Source organism: Somniosus microcephalus, chromosome 27 (genome assembly GCF_052327205.1).
Source record: "Somniosus microcephalus isolate GS21.2 chromosome 27, FLI_Smic_1.0, whole genome shotgun sequence".
Taxonomy (NCBI): domain Eukaryota; kingdom Metazoa; phylum Chordata; class Chondrichthyes; order Squaliformes; family Somniosidae; genus Somniosus; species Somniosus microcephalus.
Genome location: NC_141013.1, coordinates 18,114,471 through 18,130,234, shown reverse-complemented (window position 1 = coordinate 18,130,234; position 15,764 = coordinate 18,114,471).

Genomic DNA, 15,764 nt, shown 5'->3' with positions numbered 1-15,764 from the left:
CTGCTGTGAGGTGTGCATTCACTGGAAGGCCACACCCGGTTCTCTCCCCCTCCTTGTTGTTGTGGGCTCTCTTCTCCTGCAATGAGGGAAAGAAGAGAAGTTTGAGTGAGAGTGATGGAATGAGTGTAAGGAATGGGTGGGTTACATCTGTACAGGGTGACTGAGGGAGTGGGGTGCCAATGCCAAACGGCCTCCTTCTGAGGTCTCCATACTTGGTATGATTGCATTAGGATGAGGATGAGTGTGAGGGGTGGTTAGTATGTACATAGACAGAGAGGGATGGGAGGACGTGCAAGATATGTTGATGTAAGGAATGATGTACAGGAATAATCTTGGGAAGACAGAGTGGTAGGGATGTGTTGACAGGCACTTCAGGATGAGGGCGAGTGTGGCATTGCACTCACCTTTCCTGACTGCAGGAGATCATTGAAGCTTTTCCTGCACTGTATCCAGGTTCTCGTCACCATATCCCTGCTGCTGACCTCCTCAGCAATATCCAGCCAGGCTCTCTTTGTTGCTTATGGAGGGGTCTCCTTTGTCAGCAGAGAAGAGGAACTCCCTACGTGCTTTGACAGCCTCCACAAGAGTATACAAGGAAGAATCTGAGAACCAGGGTGCAGTCCTCTGCCTTTGGCTATCCATGTTTCAAAAGTTCGAATCACAGAATCATAGAATGGTTACAGCACAGAATGAGGCCATTTGGCCCCTCAAGCCCGTGCCAGCTCTCTGCGAGAGCACTTTAGTTTGTCCCACTCCCCCTGCCCTTTTCCCGTAGCTCTGCAAAAAAAATTTCCTTCAGGTACTTATCCAATTCCCTTTTGAAAGCCACGATTGAGTCTGCCCGCCTCCACCACCCTTTCATGCAGTGCATTCCAGTTATCTCTCTCCTGTGGCCTTTCTTCCTCCCTCCTCTGTGAGTTCAGTGCAAGGCTGCTTTAAATATGGGCGCTGGAAACGAGTCATCGATGGCGTCATCAGACCTGCACCATTTAATAGGGCCGGGAAACACGCCTGTGTGGCGGTACCACTGGTTGTCCCTTACATTGAGATACATAATTCCCTTTAACTTACCTTACTGTATGTGTCTGTTACTATACTCAGGCTTCTCTCCTGTACTCTGACGTCATGACATCAGAGCTCGGAACCTTCCAATAGTAGAGCTCGGAACCTGCTGGCAGTTGAGCTGGGAAACTTCTAGTTAGTCCTCGTGGAGTCCCCGCTGGGACAAGACCTATACCACGATGCTCCTACAGTCAGCCATCTTACCTGCCATTTTACCTGATGTAATTAGTCTGTTCCTGTAAATAAACAACTTGTTAATAGTTCGTCGAAGTCAAACTCTCTTATTTAGTGGCGATCTACACGAACCGCTACACCTGACTCTTTCAACTGGGGCCATTAAGTGAAAGTAGCTCTGATTAATACGTTGCTGAAAAGAATGCATTTCCGACCCGCTATGCCGCCCGCACGCATCCAACCCGACGCATAGGTAAAAATTCCAGCCATCGTGTTTGACATGCCGGTTAGATAGTGGCAAGAAAACTAAAAAATGAATATTTTAAAATGAATATGAACCTGTAATAACATGAAATATCCAAGAGTGAGTTTTAGGTAGCAATTTAACTTCATGGTTCTCTTGACATTCATAAACTAGGAGTGTTATGATACTGAAGCAGTACAATTGAATCACAGTCCTACATCTCACTGCCAGCGCTCCATTATCTTGTATTGAATGATATTCTTGTTGCATGGATTGATACACAAGGAGAACAGCTGGTCTACTCGACCATTCTATTTCAATTCATTACAAGAAATCTAGGCTGACAACGGCTGAAAATATTCTGCCAATGATTGGAGACTAGTTTCTTTCTGTCGTTGGATTTCAAAACTGTGCTCACTGTGCCAATGATTTCCGTACTTGTCAAGTTCAAAGCAGTGTTTGCACACGGTCATGTGAACATAGTATGTACAGGAAACTCTCGTTTAAACGGCACCTAAATATCCGGAATTCTCTATTAACCATCAAAATTCTCACTCCGAAAACAACACCTCAATAACCGGCAATGTTGCTGAGTTCAAGTAAGAACATAAGAACATAAGAAATAGGAGCAGGAGTAGGCCAATCGGCCCCTCGAGCCTGCTCCGCCATTTAATAAGATCATGGCTGATCTGATCCTAACCGCCAATCTACTATCACAGAACCATCTCCTGAATCTAACAGAATTAGACACATGAAATAGGAGCAGGATCAGGCTACACGGCCCCTGGGCCCGCTCCGCTACCCACAGGGCCATGTCCAATCCGAACCTAGACTCATGTCCAAATTTCTGCCCGCTCCCCGTAACCCTTAATTCCCTTTACTTCTAGGAAACTGTCTATTTCTGTTTTAAATTTATGTAATGATGTAGCTTCTACAGCTTTTTGGAGCAGCATATTCCATGGACCTACCACCCTCTGAGTGAAGTAGTTCCTCCTCATCTCAGTTTTGAAAGAGCAGCCCCTTATTCTAAGACTATGCCCCCTAGTTCTAGTTTCACCCATCATCGGGAACATCCTCCCCGCATCCACCCGATCCAACCCCTTCACAATCTTATATGTTTCAATAAGATCGCCTCTCATTCTTCTGAACTCCAATGAGTAGAGTCCCAATCTACTCAACCTCTCCTCATATGTCCATCCCCTCATCCCCGGGATTAACCGAGTGAACCTTCTTCTGTTGGCGTGGCCAAGTTAGTCAGTGGGGGTAGTTCTCCAAACTGCCACTACTCGGCTTCTTGGCGCTGTTGGAAGTCGGAACACCTCAATACCCCTGAAACAGGAGTCTGACTCTCCCACGCTGCCGGTAGTCTATTCTGATCCGCCATTTTACAGGGGTACTGTGTGTCTCCCACACTGCTGGTAGTCATTGCATTGCATTACCCTCAACTGGCAGTACTGTACTTAATCAAGCATCTTCCACCATCCATTCACCACAACATTCTGTAGGTGAGTACCCAATTACTGTATACTGCACATTCCTTGACTTTTTTATTTTTCTTTGTTAAAAATAGCCTCGGTAGATAATCTTCTCCGTCATCCGGAATTTTTGTTCAACCGGCAACACGCCGGTCCCGTCGGTGCCGGATAACAAAGAGTTTCCTGTACTGCCATTGCAAGAACAATATACACAATAATACCCATGTGCTCATCAAGTGTCATCTTTTTGACAAAACAGCCACAAACTCAACGGAAGAAAGTCAGATACTGTGGTTGGTCACACATGCCTCAACGCCCCATCGGCCACATCCGCTGAAGCTGTCAAACTGAAGCGCTGGTCAGGCGCCACCTTAAATACTCAGTATTGCCCTTCTCCTACAATCTTCAGGCTTTAAAAACTCAAGCTTGCCATGTAACCATGTCCCAATTTACCCCACCTTCTCTTTTACTCTTTTCAACCTTGGTGGTGTATTGCACTGTGTGCCGTGGCCCTTCACCTCGATTTCGGAATCAATCGCTTTAACTGGAAGCTCGTGTGATAAGAAGTATGACTGGAATTGTTTTTGCTGGATGTTTAAAACTCGCCTGAACTTTAACTCACCAGGTTTGTGGCACTTTTGAGCTGGATGGTTCAGAGATCAGCAAAAAACAGTTTCTGTAATCCACAGCTACCAATCTTGTATTCTCTACATAAAACAAGAACTCTTTGGATGAAACCCAAGTAAAGCAACTACATTTTTAAGGAATACAATAGCAAAATACTGCGGATGCTGGAAATCTGAAATAACAGCAGAAAACGCTGGAAAAACTCAGCAGGCCTGAAACGTTAACTCTGTTTCTCTCTCCGCGGATGCTGCCTGGCCTGCTGAGTTTTTCCAGCATTTTCTGTTGTTATCTTACATTTTTAAGGAGATGAAAGTCCCAAGTGATCTTACTGTTAAAGCTGGCAAAATCCACAATCTGTAGACTGAAACTTTTTTGTTCAAAATGTGCGGGTACAGAGCCCAATGTATGAAAGAGAAATGGTTCAGGGAGACGAACACAGGGTCCGGCTGTGGAACGCCAATTCAACACAGGCCCATTGTTTAATTTCCAAACTATGCAGCTGTGGATGTCTTGTGCCGTGAATAGTGTTGAGAGAGGAGAAAAAAAATTGTATCGAAAGAGGATTCAGTCACATCTCCACAAATCAGAATTACTACACCACAGCTACACAGATCTGAACCACAATATTAATTAATCCCTGCCGCACCCACTAACAAAAGCACTTAATGAAGTGAGTTCTTTGGCTTTCAAACACTGGAAGTATGCGTGTGCCAAAATGAACAAAAGAAAAGCCTGATCCAAACTCAGTTGAGTGTTCTTGAACCAAATACAGGAAACTCTTTGGTATCCGGCTCCGACGGGACCGGGATGGTGCCAGTTGATTAAAAATTCCGGATGACAGAGAGGGTTATCTACCGAGGCTATTTTTAACAAACAAAAATTTAAAAATCAAGAAATGTTCAGTATAATTGGGTACTCACCTACAGAATGCTGTGTTAAAGAGACTACCGGCAGCGCAGGAGAGTCGGACTCCTGTTATTGAGGCGTTCGGACTTCCGACAGCGCCAAGAAACCGAGTAGTGGCAGTTTGGAGAACTACCCCCACTGACTAACTCGGCCACCACGGGAGACTTGGACTCGGCAACATTGCCGGTTATTGAGGTGTTGTTTTCGGAGTATGAATTTTGCCGTTTAATAGAGAATTCCGGATATTTAGGTGCCGTTTAAACGAGAGTTTCCTGTATTCCAATTCCAAGAACATTCTTTCCAGGTTTTCGCACTCCTCGTTCTCTCTCCCCGAAGAAAACTGTGCAAGCAAATCACTGGGTTTTGCTTGTCAGATTCCTGGACGTTGCAGACTATAAACAGGATAAATGAATCCCCGAAGTGTAGAAATGAGAAGCGGAAGTTAAAGAGCAAAGTTAAACCAGGGGCTTGCAAGTAAATACTGTATTAAGAATTTTAGAAAGTAGTTTTGTTTTATGTTAAAATCACCAAACCAACACAGCTCGCTCTTATAATACCGGTGTACCTAGTTATTTCGAACCAGTTCAAAAATTACTACTTCTCTTGTGACTACAGATACCTGCTGGAAGATTATCACACCTCACTTTGCATATAACTCTTACTCTGAACAGCTACTGAAACATACAAAGAACGAATCGATTTTATTCTAGGTTATTGTGTTGCTTTACCTTGTTGGAGCCACAAATTCAATTAGGCATTTTTTTCCCCCCCACTTAGAAAATTAATGCAATATCTACATGTGGAGAACATTAAGAAATTGGATTACAATATATTCAGACTAAGTAACAGTTCATGTGGAGATCAGGTGAGTGTGGTACACTGTTAATCATGGAGATAGTTCTTTGATATGCTTTAGAAAGCACGGTTGTAGCTGCGAAGGCGCCTTATTGTTTTTGCACCCAGTCCAATGCCTGTAAATCAAAGGTTTGTGGATTCAAGTCCGACTCCGGCACTTCAGCACATAAATTAGGCTGATCCCCAAGCAGAGTATTGTCAGAGGTGCGATCCTTCAAATGAAGCATTAAAGCCAAGTCCCCATCAACATGTTCCCGTAGTTCAGGTGAACATTAAAAGGTCCCATGGCATTATTTGAAGAGAAGAAACGTTCTCCAGGAGTTCTGGTCAACATTCACTGTTCACTGGTCAAAAACACAATTTCTAAATTTGCGGATGACACCAAATTGGGGGGATAGTCAATACTGAGGAGGACGGCAATAAATTACAGGAAGGCATTAATAAACTTGCAGAATGGGCATATCATTGGCAAATGAAATTCAACACAGATAAATGTAAGGTATTACATTTTGCTAGGAAGAATAGGGAGGTCACTTATTACTTGGAAAATGCAAATCTAAGTTGGGTAGAAGAACAAAGGGATCTGGGAGTACAAACACACAAATCACTGAAAGTAGCGACACAGGTTAGCAAGGCCATACAAAAGCAAACCAAGCACTAGGGTTTATTTCTAGAGGGACAGAATTGAAAAGTAGTGAAGTTATGCTAAACCCGTATCGAACCTTGGTTAGACCACACTTGGAGTACTGCATACAATTCTGGTCGCCATATTATAAAAAGGATATAGAGGCACTGGAGAGGGTGCAAAAAAGATTTACAAGGATGATACCACAAATGTGAGGGTATATCTATCAGGAAAGGATGAACAGGCTGGGTCTCCTTTCTCTTGAAAAAAGGCTGAGGGGCGACCTAATTGAGGTCTTTAAAATTATGAAAGATTTTGATAGAATGGATAGAGAGAGGGGTAGATTTTCCTGGAGCCGTCAGGCGGGGTTTCAGACGTGTGGGGGGGTGGGGGGGGGAAATCCCGAATTCGGGGGTCCCGACACCATCCCGCCCAAAACCCGCCTCCATATAAGTTTCACAGGAGGCGGGTACCCGCCCCGCACTGGGACCCGCCGACCCGAGGCGGGAAGGGATTAGTGCTAATTAACTGCCTGTTAACAGGTATTTAACAGGCAGTTTTTAGCCTAATCCCTATTTTGAGGGGTGTTATGTGGGATTCCCGATGGCTCCAAACCACGCCAGGTTAGAGCAGTCGGGCGTCAGGTTGAAGGACTTGGAGGGGTCGCGATGTCGGTGTTCAGGTGAGTGATGGGTGCATGAGTGCAAAAGTAAGTGTGTTTGATGTGTCTAAAGTGTGTAAAGAAGTTTAAATTACCTGTACTTACCTTAACAGCCTTTCTTCCTCTAGGTTTTGGGAGTCCATCACTCAGCCGGCACTGAAAGCAAAATGGCTGCGATCTGTCAAAAGTGACAGCCTTCAGCTTTCATTGCTGGTGAGATTTCTAACTGAGTCTGTGTAGAAGGACTCAGGTTAGAAGTCAGACTGTCAGTGTTTGACAGCTTTAAACAGCTGTGAAACACTGATATTTCATCTGTCAAGAACTCTTGACAGATGAAATTTCAGTCTGTGACGTCACCTGTTGCCGGGTGGCCCTTAATTGGCCTGCTGAGCCCGCTGGGCGGGCTCAACAAGGTCAATCAAGGGAAGATCGCGTGGATTGGCCAGACGTCGATGGAGGCGGGACTAAAACCCGAAAGTTGTAGTCCCACCTCCTTCCCGACAGCTTAAGGAAAATCGACCCCCAGAGTGTTTCCACTTGTGGGGAAGAGCATAGCTAAAGGCCATCAATATAAGATAGTCACCAAGAAATCAAATAGGGAATTCAGAAGAAACTTCTTTACCCAGAGAGTGGTGAGAATGTGGAACTCGCTACCACAGGGAGTGGTTGAAGAAAATAGTGTAGATGCATTTAAGGGGAGGCTAGATAAGTATATGAGGGAGAAGGGAATAGAGGGTTATGTTGATAGAGTTAGATGAGGAAAGACGGGAGGAGGCTCGAGTGGAGCATAAACGCCGTCATGGACTGGTTGGGCCGAATGGCCTGTTTCTGTGCTGTATATCCGATGTAATTCTTCCCCCAACCAAAACAGATTCATTGGGCACTCATCCAAATGCTGTTTGTAGGATCTTACTGTGTGCAAACTGGCTGCCATTGTTTGCCTACAGAAGAGTCACTGCATGTCAAAGTAATTCATTGTACGTGAAGCACTTAGGGATGATTCCAAGAGCAGTGATGAAGTAACACATCAATGCAAGTTAGTCTTTCTTTCCTTCCTTATGTCACCATTGAATTTTTTTTCCCCCAAGTGTCCACAGTGTTTAATATCACGGGAAGCAGGAGTTGAAATTTAAGCCGGGGATCATTACAGAAGCAGGAACACATGAAATAAGAAGTAGAACAACCAGAGCGTCACAAGTAAACTAAATTCATGCTGATTACTTTTTTTTAAATTAAGAGCAATTCTGAATGGCAAGGTTGGCTGCTCCAAGTAGTGTCCTTAAAAATATTACTCAAGTCAAAACACATCAAAATCTGATAGGTCAAGAAAGGGTAAATGATGGATGAATGCTCACTTCTTGTGCCTGCAAGGCTCAATTGCAATGAAAACAGAATGACATCAAAAACAGATGTTAAACCTTGTCAATGACTTTAGTGCTTCCTGCAAGGCACTTACCCTGCACATGAAATTCACATAAATTCAATATATTTCAATATACTTTTCCATTGAGTTTTATCAGGTGTATCTTATCCCATAGCTTCCAGCTGTCAGAACCATTCCAATTGCTCACATTCTGAAATGTGTCATTTTCGGCCAGTGGTTTGTTCCGAATGAATTTTCTTGTCCTATGATGTGTCTTGTTACTGTCACTTTTTTGAAGACCGCTCTCACTACCAGTGATGCTATTGTCTCAGTTTCTCTGTACCAGTTGGGCTCTCATCCCATAATGTTAGCACCAATTAGACACCAATCTCATGATCCCTCAAAAATTTTGATTCTTCTGATCACTCTTGCCCACAATTTGAGATTGATCACCAAATCAGTTTAATGAGAATAGACAACTAGAAACTGCAGGATGAGCACAATGAGTCACCATTAACAAGACATATAGAAGAAACACAGGACAACAATGGTCAATAAAAAAAACTGAGGGACACATCAGCAGCATGCCACAGTGGAGTACAGGGCTTATGTGGTTAAGGCAGTAAATAGCTGAGTCTTGGGCTCAATCACCAGGGATAGTGGTACGGGCACTACAGATCAACCTCAAGACTCCCAACTGAGAGAAGGGAAAATTGGAGAAGGTTCTCACCCCTAATCGTCATCCAGCAATCCCAGATATAAATATCAGATGAGGACTAGGACTGGACTCCTTTCATGTTCCTCGTGGGGTAATAACCAGTCAATACATATTGATCAGACATGGATATAAAGAATGGGCACTGGCCTTGTAACATGGCAGACTGATCAGAAAAGTAAAAGCCCATGGGATCCAAAAAAAAGTGGTAAGTTGGATCCAAAACTGGCTCAGTGGCAGGAAGCAAAGGGTAATGGTCAACGGGTGTTTTTGTGACTGGATGGCTGTTTCCAGTGGGGTTCTGCAGGGCTCAGTACTGGGTCCCTTGCTTTTTGTGGTATAGATCAATGATTTAGACTTCAATGTAGGGGGCATGATTAGGAAGTTTGCAGATGATACAAAAATTGGTCATGTGGTTGATAGTGAGGAAGAAAGCTGTAGACTGCAGGAAGATATCAATGGACTGGTCAGGTGGGCAAAAAAGTGGCAAATGGAATTCAATCCGGAGAAGTGTGAGGTAATGCATTTGGGGCGGGCTAACAAGGCAAGGGAATACACTATAAATGATAGGATACTGAGAAGTGTAGAGGAACTGAGGGACCTTGGAGTGCATGCCCACAGATCATTGAAGGTAGCAGGACAGGTAGATAAGGTGATTAAGAAGGTATACGGGATACTTTCCTTTATTAGCCGAGGCATAGAATATAAGAGCAGGGAGGTTATAAAACATTAGTTAGGGTACAGTTCTGGTCACCACGTTACAGGAAGGATGTGATTGCACTAGAGAGGGTACAGAAGAGATTTATGAGGATGTTGCCAGGACTGGAGAATTTTAGCTACGAGGAAAGATTGGATAGGCTGGGGTTGTTTTCTTTGGCACAGAGGAGGCTGAGGGGAGACTTAACTGGAGGTGTATAAAATTATGAGGGGCCTAGGAAGAGTAGATAGGAAGGACCTATTTCCCTTAGCAGAGAGGTCAATAACCAGGGGCATAAATTTAAAGTAATTGGTAGAAGGATTAGAGGGGAGTTGAGGAGAACTTTTTTCACCCAGAAGGTGGTGGGGGTCTGGAACTCACTACCTGAAAGGGTGGGAGAGGCAGAAATGCTCATCACATATAAAAAGTACTTGGATATGCACTTGAAGTGCTGTAACCTACAAGGCTAGGGACCAGGAGCTGGAAAGTGGGATTAGGCTGGATAGCTCTTTTTCGGCCGGCACAGACACGATGGACCGAATGGCCGCCTTCTGTGCTGTAAATTTTTATGATTCTATAGGACAGCCAGTGTTCATGGATCAAGATTCAATAAGGGAGTTAATGCCTTCAAAACAGCAAGAAGTTATTGAGGTAGAAACTATATTATATTTAAAAAGAAATTGAGTAAGTATTTGAAATGGAAGAATATAAAAAGATATGGGAAAAGGGAAAGGAAATGGGATTAGAGTAGATAGCTGCAGTTGAACAGTTAGCACTGCACAGATTGAGGGGTCAAATGGTCTTCCTTTGGTGCTGTAATTTCAATGATTCTATGAAAAGAGCTTGTCTCCTTATGAAGTAGAGGTGAATAGGCAACATCACAGATAGTCCTTCTTGACAGAATTGTTCACTTTGTCTTTTTTTATGTTGATCATGAAACATCATGTGTCAGCTCAATGTCTAATTCCACCTTTAGCTGTCTGCAGTGATTTCGCTACCACCCACCTTTCAGATATATCTGCAAAGATTGGTGTCAAAAGTACAACTCATTGCAATGTTAGATCAATATTTTGAAATTCTTGCTAGGATTCGTAGATGATATCAAACTGTCCACGGCAGTCAAATCTGAGGAGGCAGCTCTGGAATTACAAATGAGCTGGAAAATATGTAAGTGGGCGGAACAATAGCATAGATGAGATTTAATACGGACAAATGCAAAGCAGTGCAGATAGGGGAAAAATGAGTAACATAAGTACTCCATGAATGGTGTTGAAACAGCTACAGGTGAAGTTGAAAGATTTAAGGGTTTTAGTCGACTGCTATTCCACAATGATTGAACATATTCAATCAACAGAAACAAAATAAAATGCTGAAATAGCTCACTATCTAACAGTAGAGTACAAGTTGGTGGAAGTCCATCTTAAACTGTATAGAGCTCTGGTCAGACCACACCATAAATACTCTGCTCAGTTCTGGTTAACAAGGCACAAGGAAGATATTTTTGGGGGGGGGGGGGGGGAAAATTGGGTTGCTTTGCGCCTCCCGTTAACGCCCCCGGGGGCGTAAAGCCCCTAGCGCCCAGGCGCAGTGCCGCTAACATCTCCTGCGAAGTTCAGCGGGAGGTTAGTGGTGGCAGTAGCTGGTAGCAACCCGTGGCGCTGCGCCTCTGGCGATTATGTCATCGCCGCGCACAGAGCCCCGCTCGCGCCTCTCCGCAAACTTCAGTTGCACCCCCTGACCTATCGCCGGATGATATGTCCGACAGGGTCAGGGTGGCGTTTTTGCAGCTGCGGCGGCGCAAGTTAAAGGGCAGGTGTCGGGCGGCCATTTTTGGGGGCCGCCTGCCAGCACCTGCCGCCGTCCCCTTTTTTATTCGTAATTGTAGTGTATGTACCTTTAAGGGGAGAACTACTTTTTTACAGCTCCTGTACACTGTAGTACCGGCAGTGACCACACCTGTATATAAACCCTGAGTAGGGATCTGTACTTTTAGTTTTAGAGTGACCCTCATTCAGTAAACACCTGTTGATTGTTCCTCTGCAGTCTCTGCCGATTTATTGAAGGACACCATACATCAAAATTCACGGATTTAACAGTGGCGACGAGTCGATTCGAACCTACCTGCAACTCTGCAGAAGAAGGCCGATTCCATCAGTGCGGGCGTCGACCATCCAGAGAGGACTTGAGCATCGCAGAGGAGGCTGTGGAGAGCTGGGCTTGGTTCTCCAATCGCGACAATCCAGCGCAGCGGGCTGGCAGCAGGTACGGCGCAGACCCTTCCCGGACGGTGGCGGCTGGAGCCGACCGACGGCACAGAAAAGGCCGAGCAGCATCGACGGGGTAAGAGAGAGGGTAAAGCGCACAGGGCGCAGCCGGGGTTGAAGACCGAGCGGCATCAATGAGAGAGGGTAAAGTGCACAGGGCGCAGCCAGGGTTCAGGACCGAGCGACGTCAATGAGAGAGGCGCGCAGGAAAACGTGCAGAGTGCGGCCGGTGTTCAAGGGCTGAGCAGCGTCCGCGGGGGAAGAAAGGAAGCGCGGGAGACGCCATTTTGAGCCACAGCGGAGAAGAAGGGAGAGCGCGGGAGACGCCATTTTTAGCCAGTCTAACCACATCCAGGGATGCTGAAGAGTGGCAGTGTCACAGCGTTCGACAATGAAGTCGAAGATTGGGCGACATATATAGAACGCATAGAAGTGTACTGCAAGGCGAATGAAGTGCCAGATACCAGGAAAGCACTGGTATTGTTGAATTCCATGGGTGCAAAAATGTACGGGTTACTGCGAAACCTAGTAACCCCAGAGAAGCCAGTGGAAAAGGATTTTGAAAGCATAGTGGCAATCCTACAGGACCACTTAAGCCCCACACCACTGCTGATAGCAGAAAGATTTAAGTTTCACAAAAGGAACCAGCATAAAGACGAAAGTAATGCTGAGTATTTAACGGAACTGCGCAAGCTATCGAAACACTGCCAGTTTGGAACGGGACTAGCAGATACTTTAAGGGACAAGTTTGTGTGTGGGCTTCAAAGTGAAGGAACCCAGAAACGGCTTCTATCAGAAAAGGATCTTACGCTGGACAAGGCTTTCAGCATGGCAGTATCACACGAAGCAGCCACACGGGGCGCTGCAGAGATACAACGGAGACCGCAAGAATATGGCGCAAATGAAATGTCATATGGAGCAGTGAAGTGTTATCGCTGCGGCAGAACAACACACGACCATAAGGATTGTTGGTTCAAGGACCAAATGTGCAGACAGTGTGGAAAATTAGGACATATAGCAAGTGTCTGCAGGTCGGAAAAGAAAACCAGCAGCAAGAAATCTCCACAGGAGAAGTACAAAAAGGTACATAAGGTGACGGAGAGTAGTTCAGACGAACAGAAAAGTGATACAGACTCCAGAAGCAAGGAGCTGGGTTGTCTGAAACTACATAATGTAATCAAAATGGAGGATCACCAAACTATCTGGGTCACGCTCAAGATAGACGGAGTCCAAGTGAAAATGGAATTGGACACAGGATCAGCCCTAACAGTCATAAACCGAAGGGACTACAAGCGGCTATTCTCACATATACCCTTGAGAGATACAGAGATTGTCTTGAAGATGTACACGGGGCAAAAAGTCTACCCCAAAGGAAAAATAAGGGTGAACGTGATATACAACGGCAAGGAAACACCAAAAATGGACCTATATGTATTGCCAGATGGAGGACCACCACTACTAGGACGTGAATGGATCCGGAAGATACAGTTAGATTGGCATTCCATACAAGCACTGACGGTAGATGCCAAAAAGGATGACGACGTCACACCTGGACGACTGTCAAAAATGCTAACTGACGCATAAGAAGTGTTCCAGGAGGGACTCGGAACACTAAAAGGCATAACAGCGACGATCAAAATAGAGGAAAATGCAAGTTTTTTAAGGCCAGACCGGTGCCTTATGCGATCCACCCAGCCGTCGAAGCAGAGCTGGAAGGGTTGGAACGTTCTGAAGTACTGTCCAAAGTGGACTGGAGCGAGTGGGCTACACCCATCATTCCTGTAATGAAGAGGTCGTTGAGTAATACGCCTGGGGAACCAAAGAAGGTTCGCATCTGTGGGGACTTTAAGGTAACAGTGAACCCAGTCCTTCACACGGTACAATATCCGCTTCCGCGGATTGAAGATATTTCCGCCTCGCTATCTGGAGGGAAACGCTTCACTAAGATTGATCTGGCCCAGGCGTACCTGCAAATGGAGGTAGAAGAAGCCTCGAAACAGTACCTCACGATCAACACTCACAAAGGTCTCTACCAATACAACCGGCTGGTGTTCGGGGTAGCATCAGCTCCGGCTATTTGGCAAAGGGCAATGGATCAAGTCCTGCAAGGGACTCCAAGGACCCAGTGTTATTTGGACGACATCCTGGTCACGGGCGAAAATGACCTGGAGCAGGTGCTCACTAGATTGAAGGAATATGGGCTCTGAGCTAATCGCCACAAATGCGAGTTTTTCCAGAGGCAGATCTCGTATTGTGGCCACGTTATTGATGAAGAGGGGTTGCATAAGTCCCCTGAAAAGATTGAGGCAGTAGTCAAGGCTCCAGCACCGGAAAATGTGTCACAACTGAGGTCGTTCCTCGGGCTGGTGAACTACTACCATAAGTTCTTGCCGAATTTGTCTACAGTACTACACCCACTGAACACCCTACTGCAAACGGGGGTACCATGGAAGTGGAATGACGAATGTAAACGAGCTTTCCAGAAGTGCAAAGAATTGATCACATCAAAAGAGGTGTTGGCTCATTTCAACCCAGCATTACCAATTTGGTTGGCGTGTGATGCATCACCCTATGGTATTGGAGCGGTGCTGTCACACAAATTCCCGGACGGCTTGGAGAGGCCAGTAGCCTTTGCGTCTCGGTCACTAACCTCAGCCGAGCGTAACTACGCCCAGATTGACAGGGAGGCCCTCAGCCTAGTGTGGGGAGTAAAAAAGTTCAACCACTATCTGCACGGGCAGAAGTTCACCTTGCTGACTGACCACCAACCACTTGTCTCCATCTTTAATCCAAAGAAGGGCGTTCCGGTGATGACTGCGCAACGGCTACAAAGATGGTCCCTTTTTCTAGGGGCGAACCAATATGAAATAGAGTATAAGGGCACGAAACAGCATGGAAACGCTGATGGGCTATCACGCCTGCCACTGCCTACTGCGGAGGAAGCACCAGCAGTGGACCCTGTCAAAATATTTTATTCGACTATAATTGAACGCTTGCCAGTAACTAACACGGATATAGAGAAGGAGACCCGAAATGACCCGACACTGTCTCGGGTATATGATTTGACGGTGAAGGGATGGCCAACACATGGCGACTCACTGTTACCAGCATTCTCATCCAGAAGAGAACAGCTGTCAATATGCCAGGGGACCTTGATGTGTGGATCCCGAGTGGTAATTCCACCCAAGTTAAGGGAGAGAGTGCTCAATGAGCTTCACGAAGGCCATCTGGGAGGGGTGAAAATGAAAAGCCTTGCTAGGGCTTATGTGTGGTGGCCGGGGATCGATCAGCAAATCGAGGACCTGACAAAGAGCTGCTCAGGATGCCAGAAGGTCCAAAATGCACCACCACATGCCCCTCTACACCTATGGGAGTGGCCCTCCTCTCCATGGCAAAGGGTGCATATTGATTTTGCTGGTCCATTCATGGACTCAATGTTCTTAATAGTCGTGGATGCGCACTCGAAATGGCCTGAGGTGATCAAAATGTCCTTCACCACCACGGAGAAAACTATTGCAGTCCTACGAACCATATTTGCCAGGAACGGCTTGCCAGTGCAGATTTGCTCTGATAATGGACCACAGTTTGTGTCCGAAGGGTTTCGGAAATTTATGAGAAGGAATGGGGTAAGGCATTACACATCCGCCCCGTATCATCCAGCCACAAATGGATTGGCTGAGAGGTTCGTACAAACCTTTAAAAAAGCAGTAAGGGCCATGTGCGATGACGACATTCCACTGCAGCATAAGGTGGACAATTTCCTGTTAGCCTACAGAAATGCGACACATGCAGTTACCAACCAGACCCCGGCCATGATGTTCTTTAACCGAAGGTTGAGATCTCGTCTGGATTTGCTCAGACCAAATGTACGAAGAAATGTTGAGAATAAGCAATTCCAGCACATCAATGAGAAGCCGACAAGGAGCTTCAATGTAGGGCAACCAGTCTTGGCCCGCGACTACCGAACAGAGAAATGGCAACCAGGAACGATATGCACACGGCAGGGGCCACTAATGGACACAGTGGATGTTGGGGAGAACATTGTGAGACACCATGTCGACCAGATCCTAGCGTCACAGGAACGAGTCAACCCCAT